This window comes from Castor canadensis, chromosome 8, assembly GCF_047511655.1.
Source record: "Castor canadensis chromosome 8, mCasCan1.hap1v2, whole genome shotgun sequence".
Taxonomy (NCBI): Eukaryota; Metazoa; Chordata; class Mammalia; order Rodentia; family Castoridae; genus Castor; species Castor canadensis.
Window position 1 is genome coordinate 95,844,008 of NC_133393.1, and position 20,803 is coordinate 95,864,810.

The 20,803-nt window shown below is 35.8% G+C and overlaps 2 pseudogenes; one reads left to right on the forward strand and one right to left on the reverse strand.

Moving 5' to 3' along the window:
- Positions 1-6,836: 6,836 nt before the first annotated feature.
- LOC109680605 (cyclic AMP-dependent transcription factor ATF-4-like) lies at positions 6,837-11,259 on the reverse strand (annotated as a pseudogene).
- An 870-nt stretch (positions 11,260-12,129) lies between these two features.
- On the forward strand, positions 12,130-13,076 carry LOC109680606 (olfactory receptor 6C6-like; annotated as a pseudogene).
- The last annotated feature ends 7,727 nt before the right edge of the window (positions 13,077-20,803 follow it).

Genomic DNA, 20,803 nt, shown 5'->3' on the forward strand with positions numbered 1-20,803 from the left:
ACAGAATTTCAGAACTTGAAGATGAAATGGTAAATAAAGGAAAAACCAAAGAACTATTAAGTAAACAACTCAAGACCTGTGAAAAGAAAATGCAAGAACTCACCAACTCCATCAAAAGACCAAACTTGAGAATCATGGGCATCGAAGAAGGAGAAGAGGTGCAAGCGAAGGGTATGCGTAATATATTTAACAAAATAATAATGGAAAATTTCCCAAATCTAGAGAAAGATATTCCCATACAGATGCAAGAGGCCTCCAGGACACCAAAAAGACCAGATCAAAATAGAACCACCCCATGACATATCATCATTAAAAAAACAAGTTCAGACACTAGAGAAAGAATATTGAAGACTGTAAGAGAGAAAAAACAAGTAACATACAAAGGTAAACCCATCAAAATCACAGAAGACTTCTCAATACAAACATTAAAAGCAAGAAGAGCATGGGGTGAGATCTTTCGGGCACTGAATGAAAATAACTTCAACCCCAGGATACTCTACCCAGCAAAACTATCATTCAAAATAGATGGAGCAATAAAAATCTTCCATGATAAGCAGAAACTAAAACAATATGTGACCACAAAGCTACCACTACAAAGGATTCTTCAAGGGATTCTGCACACAGAAAGTGAAACCCAACTTAACCATGAAAAGACAGGCAGCACCAAACCACAGGAAAAGAAAAAGCAAGACAGTAGAGAGTAACCTCAACTTAGGTACACACAATCAAATCTTCAAACAACTAAGACAACTAAATGACAGGAATCACCACATACCTATCAGTACTAACGCTTAATGTTAATGGACTTAATTCACCCATCAAAAGGCACCGCGTGACAATATGGATTAAAAAGGAAGATCCAACAATTTGTTGCTTACATGAAACCCATCTCACCAACAGAAATAAGCATAGGCTAAGGAGGAAAGGCTGGAAGAAGATTTACCAAGCCAATGGCCCCTGAAAAAAGTCAGGAGTACCAATACTTATCTCTGACAAAGTAGACTTCAAACCTACATTGATCAAATGACATAAAGAAGGACATTCCATACTAATAAAAGGGGAAATAGACCAAAAGGAAATAATAATTATCAACCTATATGCACCCAATGTCAACGCACCCAATCTCATCAAACATACACTGAAAGACCTAAAAGCATATATAAATGCCAACACAGTGGTTGTGGGAGACTTTAACACCCCATTATCATCAATACATAGGTCATCCAAACAAAACATCAATAAAGAAATCCAAGATCTAAAATATGCAATAGATCAAATGGACCTAGTTGATATCTACAGAACATTTCATCCAACTTCTACAAAATATACATTCTTCTCAGCAACCCATGGAACCTTCTCCAAAATAGATCATATCCTAGGACACAAAGCAAGCCTCAGCAAATATAAGAAAATAGAAATTATACCATGCATACTATCTGATCACAATGCAGTAAAAGTAGAACTCAACAACAAAAGTAAAGACAAAAAACATGCAAACAGCTGGTAACTAAATAACTCATTACTTAATGAAGAATAGATCATTGATGAAATAAAAGAGGAAATTAAAAAGTTCCTGGAAGTCAATGAAAATGAAAACACAACCTACCAGAACCTATGGGACACAGCTAAGGCAGTCCTACGAGGAAAGTTTATAGCCATGAGTGCATATATTAAAAAGACTGAAAGATCCCAAATCAATGACCTAATGATACATCTCAAACTCCTAGAAAAACAAGGACAAGCAAATCCCAAAACAAATAGAAGGAGAGAAATAATAAAAATAAGAGCTGAAATCAACAAAATAGAAACCAAAAAAACCATACAAAGAATTAATGAAACAAAAAGTTTGTTCTTTGAAAAAATAAACAAGATCAATAGACCCCTGGCAAACCTAACTAAAATGAGGAGAGAAAAAACCCAAATTAGTAGAATCAGGAATGCAAAAGGGGAGATAACAACAAACACCATGGAAGTCCAGGAAATCATCAGAGACTACTTTGAGAAACCATATTCTAATAAATTTGAAAATCTTAAAGAAGTGGACAGATTTCTAGATACATATGACCATCCAAAACTGAAGCAAGAGGAAATTAATCACCTGAATAGATCTACAACACAAAATGAAATTGAAGCAGCACTCAAGAGTCTCCCTGAAAAGAAAAGTCCAGGACCAAATGGATTCTCTGCTGAATTCTATCAGACCTTTAAAGAAGACCTGATACCAACCCTTCTTAAACTGTTCCATGAAATAGAAAGGGAAGGAAACTGCCTAACACATTTTATGAAGCCAGTATTCCACTTATCTCAAAACCAGGCAAAGACACCTCCAAAAAGGAGAACTATAGGCCAATCTCCTTAATGAGCATTGATGCAAAAATCCTCAACAAAATAATGGCAAACCGAATTCAACAACACATCAAAAAGATTATTCACCATGACCAGGTAGGCTTCATCCCAGGGATGCAGATGTGGTTTAACATATGAAAATCAATAAACGTAATAAACCACATTAACAGAAGCAAAGACAAAAACCACTTGATCATCTCAATAGATGGAGAAAAAACCTCTGATAAATCCAACATCATTTCATGATAAAAGCTCTAAGAAAACTAGGAATAGAAGGAAAGTACCTCAACATTATAAAAGCTATATATGACAAACCTACAGCCAGCATTATACTTAATGGAGAAAAACTGAAACCATTCCCTCTAAAATCAGGAACCAGACAAGGATGCCCGCTATCTCCACTCCTATCCAAGATAATACTGGAATTCCTAGCCAGAGCAATTACGCAAGAAGAAGGAATAAAAGGAATACAAACAGGTAAAGAAACTGTCAAAATATCCCTATTTGGAGATGACATGATCCTATACCTTAAAGACCCAAAAAACTCTACTCAGAAGCTTCTAGACATCATCAATAGCTATAGCAAGGTAGCAGTATATAAAATCAACATAGAAAAATCATTAGCATTTCTATACACTAACAATGAGAAAACTGTAAAATAATGTATGAAAACAATTCCATTTACAATAGCCTCAAAAAAAATCAAATACCTAGGTGTAAAACTAACAAAGGATGTGAAAGACCTCTACAAGGAAACCTATACACTTCTGAAGAAAGAGATTGAGGAAGACTATAGAAAGTGGAGAGATCTCCCATGATCATGGATTGGTAGAATCAACATAGCAAAAATGTCTATACTCCCCAAATTAATCTACATGTTTAATGCAATTCCAATCAAAATTCCAATGACATTCATTAAAGAGAATGAAAAATCTACTGTGAAATATATATGGAAACACAGGAAGCCAGGAATAGCAAGGCAATACTCAGTCAAAAGACCAATGCAGGAGGTATCACAATACCTGACTTCAAACTATATTACAAAGCAATAACAATAAAAACAGCATGGTACTGGCACAAAAACAGACATGAAGACCAGTGGAACAGAATAGAGGACCCAGATATGAAACCACACAACTATAACCAACTTGTCTTTAACAAAGGAGCTAAAAATATACAATGGAGAAATAGCAGCCTCTTCAACAAAAACTGCCTGGAAAACTGGTTATCAGTCTGCAAAAAACTGAAACTAGATCAATGTATACCACCCTATACCAATATTAACTCAAAATGGATCAAGGATCTTAATATCAGACCCCAAACTCTAAAGTTGATACAGGAAAGAGTAGGAAATACTCTGGAGTTAGTAGATATAGGTAAGAACTTTCTCAGCGAAACCCCAGCAGCACAGCAACTAAGAGATGGCATAGATAAATGGGACCTCATAAAACTAAAAAGCTTCTGTTCATCAAAAGAAATGGTCTCTAAACTGAAGAGAACACCCAGAGAGTGGGAGAAAATATTTGCCAGCTACACATCAGACAAAGGACTGATAACCAGAATATATAGGGAACTTAAAAAACTAAATTCTCCCAAAACTAATGAACCAATAAAGAAATGGGCAAGTGAACTAAACAGAACTTTCTCAAAAGAAGAAATTCAAATGGCTAAAAAACACATGAAAAAATGCTCACCATCTATAGTAATAAAGGAAATGCAAATTAAAACCACACTAAGATTCCACCTCACCCCTGTTAAAATAACCATCATTAGCAACACCACCAACAACAGGCATTGGTGAGGATGCGGGGAAAATGGTACCCTCTTACACTGTTGGTGGGAATGTAAACTAGTACAACCACTCTGGAAAAAAATTTGGAGGCTACTTAAAAATCTAGACATTGATCTACCATTTGATCCAACAATACCACTCTTGGGGATATACCCAAAAGACTGTGACACAGGTTACTCCAGAGGCATCTGCACACCCATGTTTATTGCAGTACTATTCACAATAGCCAAGTTATAGAAACAGCCAAGATGCCCCACCACTGATGAGTGGATAAAGAAAATGTGGTATCTATGTCTGATGAATGGATTAAGAAAATGTGGTATCTATGTACAATGGAATTTTATGCAGCCATGAAGAAGAACGAAATGTTATCATTTGCTGGTAAATGGATGGAATTGAAGAACATCATTCTGAGTGAGGTTAGCCTGGCCCAAAAGACCAAAAATCATATATTCTCCCTCATATGTGGACATTAGATCAAGGGCAAACACAACAAGTTTTAGCACACAAGGGAGGGGTGAGGCTAGGTAAGACACCTAAAAAATTAGTTAGCATTTGTTGCCCTTAACGCAGAGAAACTAAAGCAGATACCTTAAAAGCAACTGAGACCAATAGGTAAAGGGGACCAGGAACTAGAGAAAAGTTTAGATCAAAAAGAATTAACCTAGAAGGTAACACACATGCACAGGAAATTAATGTGAGTCAACTCCCTGTATAGCTATCCTTATCTCAACCAGCAAAAACCCTTGTTCCTTCCTATTATGGCTTATACTCTCTCTACAACAAAATTAGAAATAAGGGCAAAATAGTTTCTGCTGGGTATTGAGGAGTAGGGGGGAGAGGAAGGGGGCTGGGTGGGTGGTAAGGGAGGGGGTGGGCGCAGAGGGGAGTAATGACCCAAGCCTTGTATGCACATATGAATAAAAAAAATACTGAAAATATTTTTAAATAAATAAGAAAAAGGGAGTAAGGCAGTTTGATGGCAAGCACCAGGCCAGCCAGGGCCTGTGGGAAGAGCCCATCTCAAAGACAGAAGAAAGTTAAAATACAGTAAACAACAATGACAATGTCAACAATCAGAAAAACAAAACAGAATAAAAAAGGCCAAAGAAGTTGTATTAAATAAAGAAGTAACATAAGGGAAGTGTGAAAGCAAAGCGAAAAATGAATTGTACAAAAAATATGTAAATGTTTATAGGATCAGTCTAGTTTAAAACACTACTATAGAAAAATGACATATCAAAAAGGAAGAAAAAAGAAAAGAAAACAAGAGGGGAAATGTAAAAACAAAAAAAAAAATTTAAATAATGAAAGGGGACAGGTTTCCAGTTCTGTAAGTCAGTCAAAATTGTGGGTCAGAGCAAAATGCTGACTGGCTTTTCTTTCTCTGGATAATTTGGCAATCTGTTTCCTGGCAGGAGTGGTCTGTTGGTTAATTCAGCTTCCTTTGTTTTCTTCTGTATTGTGTGCCTCACAACCAGGGGACATGTTCTGTGTGAGTAAGCAGGCAGTTGTTACTTCTCAAGACGAAGATTTCTGCCAACAAGTTCTAATTTCTGGAGTCTTCAACTCTCTGGTGCTGGGAAACTTTCATGGCAGAATGCTCTCCTGGCAGACTGCTCTGCTGACTCTACCCTCCCAGTGCGCCCTCCTGGATCTTTGCCTCTTGTGTCCCACGGAAGTGGGTTAGGAGAACTGATTGGGAGTTACAGTGAATGAGAAAAGACAGACACAAATAGAGGAAGTTGGGATGGAATGGACTGCATGCTCCTGGTGAGAGATTCGAGTTCTGAATTAAGCCAGCTTGTTTATTTTGTATGTAAGTACAAGGAAGCAAGCATCATCGAAACTAGGTTCAAAACACGTCTGTGCTTGAGGTTATCTCATTAGAGGAGCAGAATTAAGGAGTTTCACAAGGAGGAAAATGTTGTTTTTCTTGTAGGCACCAGGGAACAGTATGTAGATGTAGTTAACTATTTTCTTGGGCTAAATGGTCAGCAGGCACTCAGGAATTTACCAAGAGAGCTGTGCAAACTCTCTTTTCTGAGTTAGGGTCAAAGGACTGTGTCATTTAGGCCCTTTTGCCTGACCTTTAGACTTGTCCAGTGAGAAGTGGATTTTACTCCCTGCCACAAGTTTGAGCATTAGTGTCTACATGCGGATCTCCACCTGTCTGACTCAGAGATGTCTGACCTTCCCCTTCCTCTAGGCCAGCTCTTCCAAGCTTTCAGTGAACACCTGCCCAAACCTTGCTGTATATTCCAGGAGAAAGACAATATAGGGAAATTTGATCCCTAGGGCAACTTCCACCATAGCTCCTATTCAGGATCCTTTCACAGTGGTTCCCAGCACTGCACTCTGGCCAAATTCTGAGAAAAAAAAAAAACCCAGAATTTTCCCTGTGCCTGCATGCTATGTGGTCTCCAGGACCCCTGTGTGGGTAGATTGCATACCTGTTCAACACTGTTGATCAACAATGTTAATTGTGTTTTTGGAATCTCTCACTCATCTTTTTTTTTTTAATCCATTTATTCCCTCTGCAGTTCAACTTCTGCCAGACCACTCATGGAAATTTTCTCCTTCCCCACCCCCTGTGAGTTCTTGTGTCCTCTTTTTTTTTTTACTTACATTACAAAATAACTTATTACAATACAGCTTCAGCACAAGACTCCTATGTATAAACACCCAGTACTCTTGATTACACTACCAGGGAACCCTCTTCTCCCCCCCTTGCCTTGTGGACCCCTTCTATCAAATCCTTCAGATACTTGATCTCCTTGGCCAGAGCATCTGCCTTTTCTTTCAGAGTCTCATTCTTCTTTTCTATCTCTTTACATTCACCAGTGAGGTCCTCTTGCTCTACCCTCTTTTGCTGGCAGCACCTGGTGGCTGCTGTCCTATTCTGCTCCATTTTCCTCAGCTTCTTATCCTGCTACTCACTCTTTACTTTTGCTGTCTCTCCAGGAGGGTCATAAGATTTGGGGTGAGCAGACCCATGGGGACCTGGAGAAGGCAAGGTCCTGGTTAGAGAGGCCTTAAAGATGAGAGGCTGAGAGCCTGTGTAGAACTCAGGGATCATACAGGTATCACTGTCATTATCTGAAGGGTTGTCTTCTTCCTTTACACACTGGGGAACATGGTAATATGAGCAGTAGAGTTGGGTTTCCTATCTCCTTCAAAGATATCCACTTCACCACTTAACTCTAAACTATAAGGATGATCTAGAATGGAGGAGAGGATGCCTGGGGGAAGAGGGTATAAGATGGTGAAAGGGACAACCTGGGCAGTTGTTGCAAAACTTTCTGGGAGATGACCAATTTGGTTTACTGCCGGGGGGGGGCTCTTTATTAGTCTCTGGACTAGATGGTAAAGAGATCCCATGTGTCATCCAACATGGCCAAAAGGTCTTCTGACATGGCTTCCAGGTCTAAATGAAATGGGGCATCAAAGTCAAACTCCTTCAAATCCATTTTATCCCACATCCAATCTGCATAGGGGGACTAATCAATGAAACGGAACAAAAATTACATATATGCATACACATATATACACACATGTATACATATATATAGGTTCATATACACACACACACACACATATATATAGGTTCATATATATATATATATACATACAGAGGTTCATATATATAAATACATAGGTTCATATATATATATATATATATATATACACATATATATACAAATGTGCATATGACAACTATGTTCAATCAGAGGAATGAAAATGGTCTTTCAAACTAAATACTACTAGGAAGCAGGAAGCAATTTGGAAAATCATAAATTAGCCTTGTTTATTACAACATACATAACATTGAATATAAATTGATTGGGAATCTAATGGGGAAATGAAACTAGACAAGGTTAAAAGAAATTGTGAATCTTTTACGAAGATATAAGAACAGTGTTCCCAATCATCACTTGTTATCCAAGCAGAGTAATCAAGAATATAGAAACTTTAAAACACACAAAAATAAAGTTTTTACATCACAGACACAAGATCATAAGTCACTGACAACCAGGAGGGAATACTTGCAGCATATGTTACAAACAGAAAGTTCAAATTGCTGGCCTAAAATATGTGAACAAATGGAAAAACATGATAGAAAAAAAGATCAAGAAATATGCTTAGACAATTCACAAATATGTAAATGTATCACAAGGCTGTTCAGTTTATGAAATAATACTCAACCCCAAACTTTAAGGAAATGCATGTGATGCTCAGTTATAATGCTTAACAATGAGAAAGCTAGCTATTTTCAAGTATAAAAACCCACCCTCTTCTTGAGGCTGTTGATAAAGAACCCTATTGTCTTATTAATCAACCCTACTGATTGAATATATGTAGAGAACAGCTTAGCAATAGCTGAAAAAATATATAGGGTTTAGTTTTGATTCAGCAATGCCAGTTTTAAGAATTAATCCTAAAGTTCTAACATTAGACCTTAAGCATTATGCAAATCTTGTTTTATGAAAATGCATATGCAGAATTTTATTCATTAGTACACATTTTCTAACTGAATTGTAAATATTCTGTTAGCTGACATATAAGGGAAGGGGTCAATAGTGGTACATCTTCACAGAGAAGGACTATGCAGCTAAATCAAATTTGAAATAGATCTAAAAATAATGTAGTGTGTTTTACAGGATATATATTTAAAGGAATAAACCAAAAGGAAAGAAGGTATTTGTTCTATAATACATTTATCTTGAGGTCAATTGATCTATAACTGGCTATCACTATCCATCTTATATTTTCACTTTTCATATCTACTTAAAATATTCTTCCTTCTCTGTACTTCAAATTCTTGAACCATGTAACTATGATTTCAAAAGACAGATGTGTAGTAGGCAGTCAAATACTATAACAATCTATACTGAATTCTCTGGAAGCATAGTTCAAAGAAGTAAAGGTTTGTGTGTATGTGTACCTTTATGGCTACAGAAAACACTTTTGTAAAATACAATTTGTCAATCCCTTAGGAAATGATGTTCTTGGACCTCAGTTACCTTCAGAATTTTTGCCCTTGTTAGTTTCCTGTAAGACACAAAAGCATAAATACTCCATGATGTCACATGATAGGTAATTTTCATATTGCACTGTATGCAGCATTTAACAAGGTTTAAAATACTTCTGGTATGTGAATTATAATAAGTTGTAAAAAAGAGGGTAATTTGATAGACTTTCTTAATAATATGCAACAAATTAGTCAAAAATAATATCTCTGAGACAGCATTTAAACCAGTCACGTAATTTAGGGTAGAATACATTGCATAGAAAGAAGAATGTGTCATCAGTGCTCCCTGTCCACAAGAATGAGTTATGTATTGAAGTACAGAATGATTGCCTCAATCTGTGCATACAATTTATTAAAGAATGTTGTTAAATTATTGAAAAGTTAGTATATTGATACTTTTTACATTTTGACTTGTAAATAATGGTGAAAGCTTAGAAGTAAAATGCAATAATAATCTAAAACTTAAAAGCCTTCTAATGGTCATTATTTTGGGGACATTCATAGTATCTAACAAAACTGAATATAATAAGATTTATTGACCTATGCATTCATTGTTCTACTCTGTGGCTTGAGTTTCTTTTTTAGAGTATCTATTGCAGGTATACACGGGATATGTGATTGTTGAGGTAGGACAATCAGTGTTTTGATATGTTGAAATTCTATTGCATGATTGTACCTTGTATCAATGTTGTCACTGAATAATCTGTGTAAATGAGAATACTTGGTAATGTTTCACAACCACCTGAATGTGCTATTCCAAAGAACTCTGGACATGGGGCACTGTTCTTTCCAATAGTTTATGATTTCTGAGAGATTGCTAAATATGAAACCTAATTATGGTCTCCAGCTCAAACATGCTTTTTGCCATTATTACTTGCTATTTATGTTGCTTCTTCTGCCTAGAATATTTTCTAATCTTTTCACTCATGTTAGGATCCATCTAAAGATCCAAATATACAGATACAAGAATCTGTAAATTCCTGTATGTAACACTGGAAATACTTCTTATTTTTCAGTTACCTTTTAGTTCTTTATATTTTTATGTGTTCTACTTTCTAAACAATAATATGTTTCAAAGATTGGAAATAATTCTGTTAATATTTTCAATGCAAACATATGAACTTAGTGTTCATTTGAAAATGGGTTTGTTTGTTTTTTGTGATGAGAAAAATACTTAAGAGTTTTCCCCTAGAACTATCAATAATTCTGTTTAAAAGAAATACAAAAAAATTCACAAAAAAGAAATGTGCTATAGGTTGGCCTTTTATAAGAACTTATAAAAATACTTATATAACAATTTGTATAATACTATAATTTTAAAACCATGACCTCTTAAATACCCTCCCTTAGCATGACCCTTGGTCCAAATGCAAGCCTGAATACAATTTTCTTCTTTGCATTTCATCTCCTTTGTCCCATGTAATATGTGGAGCATCAAGAACGGTGGGTTTTATTTATATAGATCTCAATAAATCTGTGAATTATTCTTTAATTGTTTAACATTGTAATATTAATATTTTGATAAGGAGAGCTATACTGTTCATAATGGGTCTCAACAGCAGTGTCAGTACCCTTTGTAAATTTGAAATTTATCATATATTCTCTTCTTTTTTCTTCAGATAATGCTGACTTAAAATATACTCATGTTGTTAGTATGTACTTTAGTAAATTAGTGAAGAGGTATTTATTAGTAATAGAATATCCTATATTTAAAGTTTTCTGCATTACTTCTTATTTATGTATTTGTATCCATAGTTTTATTGTTTTCATTTCTTTTTGTATTCATTCATCTAATTTAGAAAAAATATACCACTTATCATTAGGCTATCATAAGCCTTTCTTTCTCTTCCTTTTATGCATCCCTTCGCACAATATGTCTTATTGAAATTTTGTATGTCTTTGCTTCTACAACACTTTATCATACACAACACTTCACTAGACCCCCTAGGTATTCAAACCACAGCAAGAAGATGAAATATATGCTGCTATCTATGTCAGCATTATAAAAAAATCAAAGAAATTTGTTGAGAATGTAGTATCTTCAGCAGAGATGAGGGGTTGAATCAATTACCTTTGCTTTACATGGCATGCATGATCTGAAAAATAATACTGTTACCATTTAAAAACAAAATGGTCTGGGGATGACATTGTGCCTAGGATGCACAAGGTGATGGGTTTGATTCCCAGCACTGCAAAAAATTTTTTTAAATTATTCAGGTACAAGTGTGCTAAGCTCTGATTCATTGAATAAAATATTATAGGTGAATGAATGTTGGTAGTTGCCATGGTCTGGGTGTATCACTATTGGTGTATATTTTGAAAGCTAAATGTAGATTTTTATGTATGTCTAATTTTTATTCAACTTTATAACATGTCAAATTAATCAGGAAATGATATGCTATCTTAACACGTGCACATTGTAAAAGAATAAGCACATTTTCCAATGTGTATTAGAATTTTTCATATGAAATAATAGCTATAATATTTATCATGTTATAAATTTCTTATAATATTTTAAAGTAAAGTTTTAATTATCTAGAAGTACCAACTATTTGTTGTAGGATGACAAGTACCTGTACAACACGGAGAAGTTTTGCACTTCTACCTGAAACATCACTTTTCTAAATGTTGCTTAAGTAATACTTGTCAGTGGTATTTTTTCATACATAACTATTTTTTTTCATTCAGAAATAATAGGAGATAAAGGATGGAAAGTTGTGTTATCTTCCTTCTTCTCAATTTTCTAAGCACGATTTCAGTCTCAAGATCACCACATTCACCTGGGGTACATATTAACACTGAGGAACTGGGGAATGTGTTCATTATGATGCACTCTAGGATGATTTGTGAAAATATCTGTGCAGATCTGGAACTTTGTATGGTTGAAAAGGAAGGAATCTCTTTTCTTATACGTGATACTGGTTTTTATTTTCTGTGGATGTGATAGAACGAAAGAGAAATGAGGAACCAATCAGTGGAGATAGAGTTTATTTTGGTTGGCCTCACAGATGACCCTCAGCTACAAGTTATGGTTTTCCTGTTTCTGTTTTTTGATTACATCTTGAGCCTGATGGGGAACTTAATTGTCATCCTACTCACACTGTTGGATCCCTGCCTCAAGACTCCACTACTTCCTTAGAAATTTCTCCTTTTTAGAAGTTTCATTCACAATGGCTGGCATCCCACGTTTCTTGATGAGCAGTCTTACTGGAGACAAAATAATTTCCTACAATGGCTGTGCAATTCAGTTATTCTTTTTTTTTCCTATTAGGAATTACAGAATTTTACCTCCTGGCTGCCATGTCTTATGACCACTATGTTGCCATAAGCAAACCCCTGCATTACCCTATAATCATGAACAGCAAAATGTGTCAGCAACTTGTGCTCAGCTCTTGGGTAACTGGATTATTAACAATCTTTCTCCCTTTGCTGTTGGGACTCAAGATTGATTTCTGTGCTTCCAGAATGATTGATTACTTCCAGTGTGACACTTCTGTCTTTCAGCTCTCTTGCGCAGATACACATTTCATAGAATTGATGGCTTTTGTTTTAGCTGTGATTGCACTTGTCATTACATTGTTGCTAGTGGTTCTGTCCTACATATTCATCATCAAAACCATTCTCAAATTACCTTCTGCTCAGCAAAGAACAAAGGCCTTTTCCACCTGTTCCTCACACATGGCTGTTGTCTCTATTACTTATGGAAGTTGTATTTTTATGTATATGAAGCCATCTGCAAAGGAAAGAGTGACTTTCACTAAAGGTATAGCTGTGCTCAATACCTCTGTGGCCCCTTTACTAAACCCTTTCATTTACACTCTAAGGAACCAGCAAGTAAAAGAAGCATTCAAGCACATGCTTCAAAGGTTTTGTTCTTTTGAAAACATGGCAAAATTTAGACTGTAATAAAATGCTGCTTGCACATGATTAGAAAATTTAATTTAACTATTAATTACATTATTTTGGATCATTGCCATTTTTCTTCATGTGTATTTATATCATAATAGTTTTAGTTATATACTCTATGCCATTCTTTCTTTGGAGATCTTTCTAACCTCTAGGAGCAAAGTGCCTTCTTTGGTCCAGAATATCTATCTTCTATCTTCACCTAGAAATCTGCCTACTCATAAATGATCACTTAATGTAGCAAATGTTATATGCAAATGAGCTAGATACACTTGGCTGATTATTTGATACAAGTGCTCATTGCTAGGCAATGTACTTGCTTTTAAGTATCCTGCATTGCTAAAATTGTCAGAGAAAAACTGAACATTATAACACACAACACACATTGCTATATAATGTGATTCATATTGTAATGGAAAAGAAGTGAAAAATTAAAGCAATTTTAAAGATCAAAGCTGGCTTCCAAGGGGAATCTTAGAGTATGATGAAATTTGAATGATGAGTAAAGAAAATAAATAGTCAAAGGTACTATGAGCTGTATGACATGTGCAAAGGAATTCAGGTTCTAATGGAAATTTTCTGTAGAATTATAATAAGTGAGAATAAATTATTTGTAACCATAATTAATTATAAGTTAAAACACTTGAATTCCAGGCTTTCACTGTAATTACTTATACTGCTTTGCAGTTTTTGAATTCTGGAAGTAATACTAATTTGTGAAAAAAATCATCCTGTTACATATTTACATCTTAGTATGGGTATGGGGAAATATTTGATGCAATTTGCACATTATAATTTTCTAATCAATTCTGCTTGTGTTACTTTTCATGAAATTAATTATGTATATCTTACATACCAGTGCATACAGTCATTGTAAACCAAGGCATTGGACAAATTTGCTCATCTGTGTAACTGTAGAATATCACAGTGAATTGTTCCTTTATCTCTTTCTGGTCCTTCTTGTGACACTGCCCTACTTCCATGTGCCATTGAATCTAACTATCCACTTGTGGCCTTTCAATCACTCTAGATTTGTCTTGTATTTTCTGAATTTCATAAAAAAGAAACCACACTGTTTGAACTTCATCTGGAATCCATGTTTAGTATAATAATGTGGGTTCTCCCATGCCACTGCCTGCATCTGCAGTTGGTTTCTTGTGCCGACTTGATTTAGCAGCATAGATACTTTGCTTTTATCATATTCAGCTTTTCTCCCATATTCCTGTACTTTGGTATTTTTAAATTCAGAGGACTCTCTCAACAAGACTAACTCATTTCCTTTGATTGGTGTGAAAAGTAAGTACACTGAAATGCTAATCTATGAAAGCCTCTATCCTTCCATAATGTCATTTTGAAATAAACTGGGTACCAAATGAGAATTAGTAGGGAGAGGTTGTACCCTTATGCCCTAAGTACAAATCTTATTCTTCACACAGAGTGGCTTAAGAAGGCTACCTGTGAAGCAATAAATTGCACTTCCTATTGTTCCCTTTAGGGGTCCACTTCAGCTGAAAATTGTTTTACTAATGTGTTTGCTTTTAAATGCAGCAGGCTCCAAACCTCAACATCATTTTAGAAGAGCTGAGACAGGCAAAGTCTGAATGTTCCTCATAGAATATTGAAGAAGCTAATACTGAGGATTTTTGGTTGGAGACCTGCTGAAAATGTGCAGGAAATGTTAATGGGAAATGGTAGCAAATTTCAGTGATTTCTGACAAAGTGCTTAGCAGTCCTAGTAGTAAAATAGGGAATATTAAAACACCAATAATCTTAGCAGTAAGGTAAGTAGTTCTCAAACACTAATGAAAAGCTGCAATAGATATTACTTTAGCTTATCAGCTTAACTACAAAGACCTATTTAGTAAAACAGCCTCCCCTCTTGCTATCTTTCTAAGATGGCTCATTGACAAACTATAAATTAGAACCATAAGGAGAAGTAGAATCTCGGAAATGACCTCCCATTGTTCTTAGAGAACAAGTAGAAACATCATATGTGATGTTAACCTGGCGACATACAAGCTGATATAGATTCTTTGAAAATAATAAAATTCATTGTCTCAGAAATTGTCAAACAGGGCTTCTATCACTGCTTCTACTCAAGGAGTGATGCAAGTGTTGGGGACAGGTTGGGAGTGATAAGATGCATTGTGTTTTGTATTCAATTTGCCCCCATTCATTATACTTGCTAAATTTCCTAGCCATTCATAAAACCATGAAATCTGTTCATGGAACTTCAGATCCCTTTGATAACTTGTTTAAAAACACCATTCTACAGGGCACAGTCAATAGTTCAATGCAAGGAAGAATAAAGGAAAAGAACAACAAATAAAAAATTATGTTATATTATAAAGCTTTTTTTTTTCTAAATCAGTTCTTGATTTTAAGATTTATATTTGGTCCAGGGAGAAAAAGACTTCTACTTCAAATTATTCACTACAACCTCTCTGCAAATCTCAGACTCTAAGAGGCAAATTGTTTGTAGTTTTTCAATCATTCATCCACTGATGCAATAAATGCACCAATAAGAACTTACAATATTTATTTTCAATATGTTTTTCTTTTTTTTAATTTTAATTCATTTATTCACATGTGCATACATTGTTTGGCTCATTTCTCTCCCCAGTCCCCCACCCTCTACTCCCCATCCCTGTTCTCTTCCACGCAGAACCTGTGTTACCCTTATCTCTAATTTTGTTGAAGAGAAGACATAAGCAATAATAAGAAAGACAAAGCATTTTTGCTAGTTGAGTTAAGGGTAGCAATACAGAGCGATTCCTAGCATTGCTTCCATGTGAAAATGTGCTACAACCCAGGTTGATTCATCTCTAACTGATCTTTACACTGGTTCCTGATTCCCTTCTAGTGTTGACCTCTGTTGCTTTAAGGTTTGTGTATTTAGTTCCTCTGGAGTGGGGAAATCAAATACTTTCAGGTTTTGGGTTTTCTACCTATTCCCATACTCCCCATATGTGCTGTATCCTTTTCATGTGACCCAAGTCCAACAACACTGCTGTATTTACCCTAGATCTAAAGTCTGCATATGAGGGAGAACATACGATTTTTGGTCTTCTGAGCCTGGCTAACCTCGCTCAGAATAATGTTCTCCAGTTCTATCCATTTACCTGCAAATGATAAGATTTCACTCTTCTTCATGGTTGAATAAAGTTCTATTATGTACAAATATGACATTTTCTTGATCCATTTGTCAGTGGTGGGGCATCTTCGTTGTTTCCATAACTTGGCTATTGTGTATAGTGCTGCAATAAACATGGGTGTTCAAATGCCTCTGCAGTAACCTGTGTCACATTCCTTCTGGTATATCCCCAGGAGTGGGATTGCTGGATCATATGGGAGATCTATGTTTAGATTTTTAAGAAGCCTCCAAATTTTTTTTCCAGAGTGGTTGCACTAGCTTGCATTCCCACCAGCAGTGTATGAGGGTTCCTTTTTCCCCACATCCTCGCCAACACCTGTTGTTGGTGGTGTTTTTAATGATAGCTATTCCAACAGGGGTGAAGTGGAATCTTAATGTGGTTTTGATTTGCATTTCCTTTATGGCTAGAGATGGTGAGCAATTTTTCATGTGTTTTTTGGCCATTTGAATTTCTTCTTTTGAGAAAGTTTTATTTAGTTCAGTTGCCCATTTCTTTACTGGTTCATTGATTTTGGGAGAGTTTAGTTTCTTAAGTTCCCTGCATATTCTGGTTATCAGTCCATTGATGTATAGGTGGCAAATATTTTCTCCCACTCTGTGGGTGGTCTCTTCAGTTTAGAGACCAGTTCTTTTGTTGTGCAGAAGCTTTTTAATTTTATGAAGTCCCATTCATTCATCCTTTCTCTTAGTTGCTGGGCTGATGGGGTTCTATTGAGGAAGTCTTTGCTTATACCTATTTGTTCCAGAGTGTTTCCTGCTCCTTCCTATAACAACTTCAGAGTTTCTGGTCTGATATTAAGGTCTTTGATCCATTTTGAGTTGATACTATTACAGGGTGATAAACATGGATCTAATTTCAGTTTCTTGCAGATGGATAACTACTTTTCCCAGCAACATTTGTTGAAGAGGCTGTCTTTTCTCCATCATATATTTTTGTCCCCTTTGTCAAAAATAAGGTGGGCAAAGTTGTGTGGATCCATATCAGGGTCCTCTATTCTGTTCCACTGCTCTTCATGTCTGTTTTTGTGCCAGTACCATGCTGTTTTTATTGTTATTGCTTTGTAATGTAGTTTGAAGTCAGATATTGCTCTTTTTGCTGGTATTGCCTTGGCTATTCGCAGTCTCTTGTGTTTCCAAATGAACTTTAGAGTAGATTTTTCAATCTCTGTGAAGAAAGTCATTGGAATTTTAATGGGAATTGCATTTGCATGTAGATTGCTTTTGGAAGTATAGCCATTTTTACTATGTTGATTCTACCAATCCTGAGCATGGGAGATCGTACCATCTTCCGTAGTCGTACTCAATCTCTTTCTTCAGGGGTTTGTAAGTTCTCCTTATAAAGGTTATTCCCAGCCTTTGCTAAGTTTGCTCCTAGGTATTTGATTTTTTTTGAGGCTATTGTAAATGGAATTGTTTCCATATATTCCTTCTCAGTTTGTTGTTGGTGGTGTACAGAAAAGCCAGTGATTTTTGTAAGGTGATTTTTATCCTGCCACCTTGCCAGAGCTGTTTATGGTTTCTAGGAGCTTTTTGGTAGAAATTTTTGGGTCTTTAAGGTATAGGATATATCATCTGCAAATAAGGATCTTTTGACAGTTTCTTTACCTATTTGTATTCATTTTTTTAATTCTTACCTAATTGCTCTGGCTAGGAAATCCAGTACTATGTTGAATAGGAGTAGGGATAGTGAGCACCCTTGTCTTGTTCCTGATTTTAGGGGAAATGGCTTCAATTTTTCACCGTTAAGTATGATATTGGCTGTAGGTTTGTTGTATATAGCCTTTACAATGTTGAGGTACATTCCTTCTGTTCCTAGTTTTCTTAGAGCTTTTATCATGAAGTGGTGTTGGATCTTGTCGAAGGCTTTTTCTGCATCTATTGAGATGATGAAGTGGTTTTTGTCTTTTCTTCTATTAATGTGTTGTATTACATTTATAGATTTGCATATGTTGAATCACCCCTGCATCCCTGATATAAAGCCAACTTGTTAATGGTGTATGATCTTTCTGATGTGTTGTTGGATTCTGTTTGCCATTATTTTATTGAAGATTTTTGCATGGATGTTCATTAAGGAAACTGGATTACAGTACTCCTTTTTGGAGGTGTCTTTGTCTGGCTTTGGGATGAGTGTAATACTGGCTTCATAAAATGAGTTAGGTAGTGTTCCTTCCTTTTCTATCTTGTGGAACAGTTTAAGGAGGGTTGGTATTAGTTCTTCTTTAAATGTCTGAGAGAATTCAGCAGAGAATCCATCAGAACCCTGGACTTTTCTTTTTTGGCAGACTCTTTATTGCTCCTTCAAATTCATTTTGTGTTATAGATCTATTCAGGTGATTAATATCCTCTTGGTTCAGTTTTGGATTGTCATAAGTATCTCGAAATCTGTCCATTTCTTCAAGATTTTCAAATTTATTAGAGTATAGGCTCTCAAAGTAGTCTCTGATGATTCCCTGCATTTCCATGGTGTTTGTTGTTATCTCCCCTTTTGCATTTATGATTTCACTGATTTGGGTTTTTTCTCTCTTCATTTTAGTTATGTTTGCCAGGGCTCTGTCAATATTATTTATTTTTCTAAAGAATCAGCTTTTTGTTTCATTGATTCTTTGTATTTTTTTTATTTTTATTTCATTGATTTCAGCCCTTATTTTTATTATTTCTTTCCTTCTGCTTGTTTTGGGATTTGCTTTTTCTTGTTTTTCTAGGAGTTTGAGATGTAGCATTGGGTCATCTATTTGAGATCTTTCTGCCCTTTTTATATGTGCATTCATGGGTATAAACTTTCCTCTGAGGACAGCCTTTGCTTTGTCCCATAGGTTCTGGTAGGTCATGTTTCCATTTTCATTAACTTCCAGAAACCTCTTAATTTCCTCTTTTATTTCATCAATGACCCATTGATCATTAAGCAATGAGTTGTTCAGCTTCTGATTGTTTGTATGTTTTTTACTGTTGTTTTTGTTGTTGATTTCTAGGTTTAATGCATTGTGATCATATAGAATGCATGGGATTATTTCTATTTTCTTATATTTGCTGAGGCTTGTTTTGTGCCCTAAGATATGATCAATTTTGGAGAAGGTTCTATGAGCTGCTGAGAAGAATATATATTGTGCAGATGTTGGATGAAATATTCTGTAGACACCCAGTAGGTCTATTTGATCTATGATGTTATTTACTTCTAGAATTTCTTTATTGATTTTTTGTTTAGGTGACCTATCTATTGGTGATAGGGATTATTAACATCTTCCACTACCACTGTGTTGGAGTCTATATATGTTTTTATATCCTTCAGAGTATGTTTGATGAAATTGGGTACATTGACATTGGGTGCATATAAGTTGATAATTGTTATTTCCTTTTGGTGTATTTCCCCTTTTATTAGTATGGAGTGTCCTTTTTATCTTGTTTGATCAATGTAATTTTGAAGTCTACTTTGTCTAAGATACATATTGTTACCCCTGCCTGTTTTCTGGGGCCATTGGCTTGGTAAATCTTCTTCCAGACTTTCACCCTCAGCCAGTGCTTATTTCTGTCAATGAGGTGGGTCTCCTGTAGGCAGCAGATTGTTGGATCTTTCTTTTTAATCCACTTTGCCAATTGGTTTCTTTTGATGGGGGAATGAAGTCCATTAACATTCAGTGTTAGTGTTGATAGGTATGTGGTGATTCCTGTCATTTAGTTGTTTTTGTTGTTTAAGGATTTGATTGTGAGCAGCTGAATCAATGCAACTCTCTCCTTTCTTGCCTTTTCTTCTCCTGTGCCTTGGTACTGCCTGTCCTTTCATTGTTTTGTTTGCTTTTACTTTCTGTGTGCAGAATTCCTTGAAGAATCTTTTGTATTGGTGGCTTGTGGTCATATATTGTTTTAGTGTCTGCTTATCATGGAGGACTTTTATTGCTCCATCTATTTTAAATGATAATTTTGCTGGGTAGAGTGTCCTAGGGTTGAAGTTATTTTCATTCAGTGCTGGGAATACCTCACTCCATGCTCTTCTTGCTTTTAAGGTTTCCATTGAGTAATCTGTTGGTGATTTTTACGTGTTTACCTTTGTATGTTATTTGGTTTTTTTCTCTCTTACAGCTTTCAATATTCTCTCTTTATTCTCTTGCTTGTTGTTTTAATGATAATATGTCAAGTCTGTTTGGTTACCTAGATTTGGGAAATTTTCTGTTATTTTGTTGAATATATCATGAATCCTGTGGCTTTCGGGTGGTGGGCCTACAGGGCGGTGCCCTGGCCAGCCTGCTGGATGGAAGCCTGGTGGGGTGGTTACCTGGTGGGCTGGTGCTTGGTGGCTGTGTGTTCTTTCAATGTTTCATGGTGTGGAGAAGCCTTCCAAGGGCTAGAGGTTCAGGGTGCTGAAGTTTCACCTCTCCCTGTACATTATCTCAGCCAAGGGTATCTCCAGGGTCCCAGCAAGGTCCCTGATTCATGGTGCTCACACAGTCTGTGTCTGTGTCCCAGTCACCATTTTGAAACCTCCAAATATGTTTTTCTTATTTTTTATTTATTAACATATTATAGTTGTACAGGGTGTACATTGTAATGTTTACAAAATGCTTAGATTCACTTTCTCCAT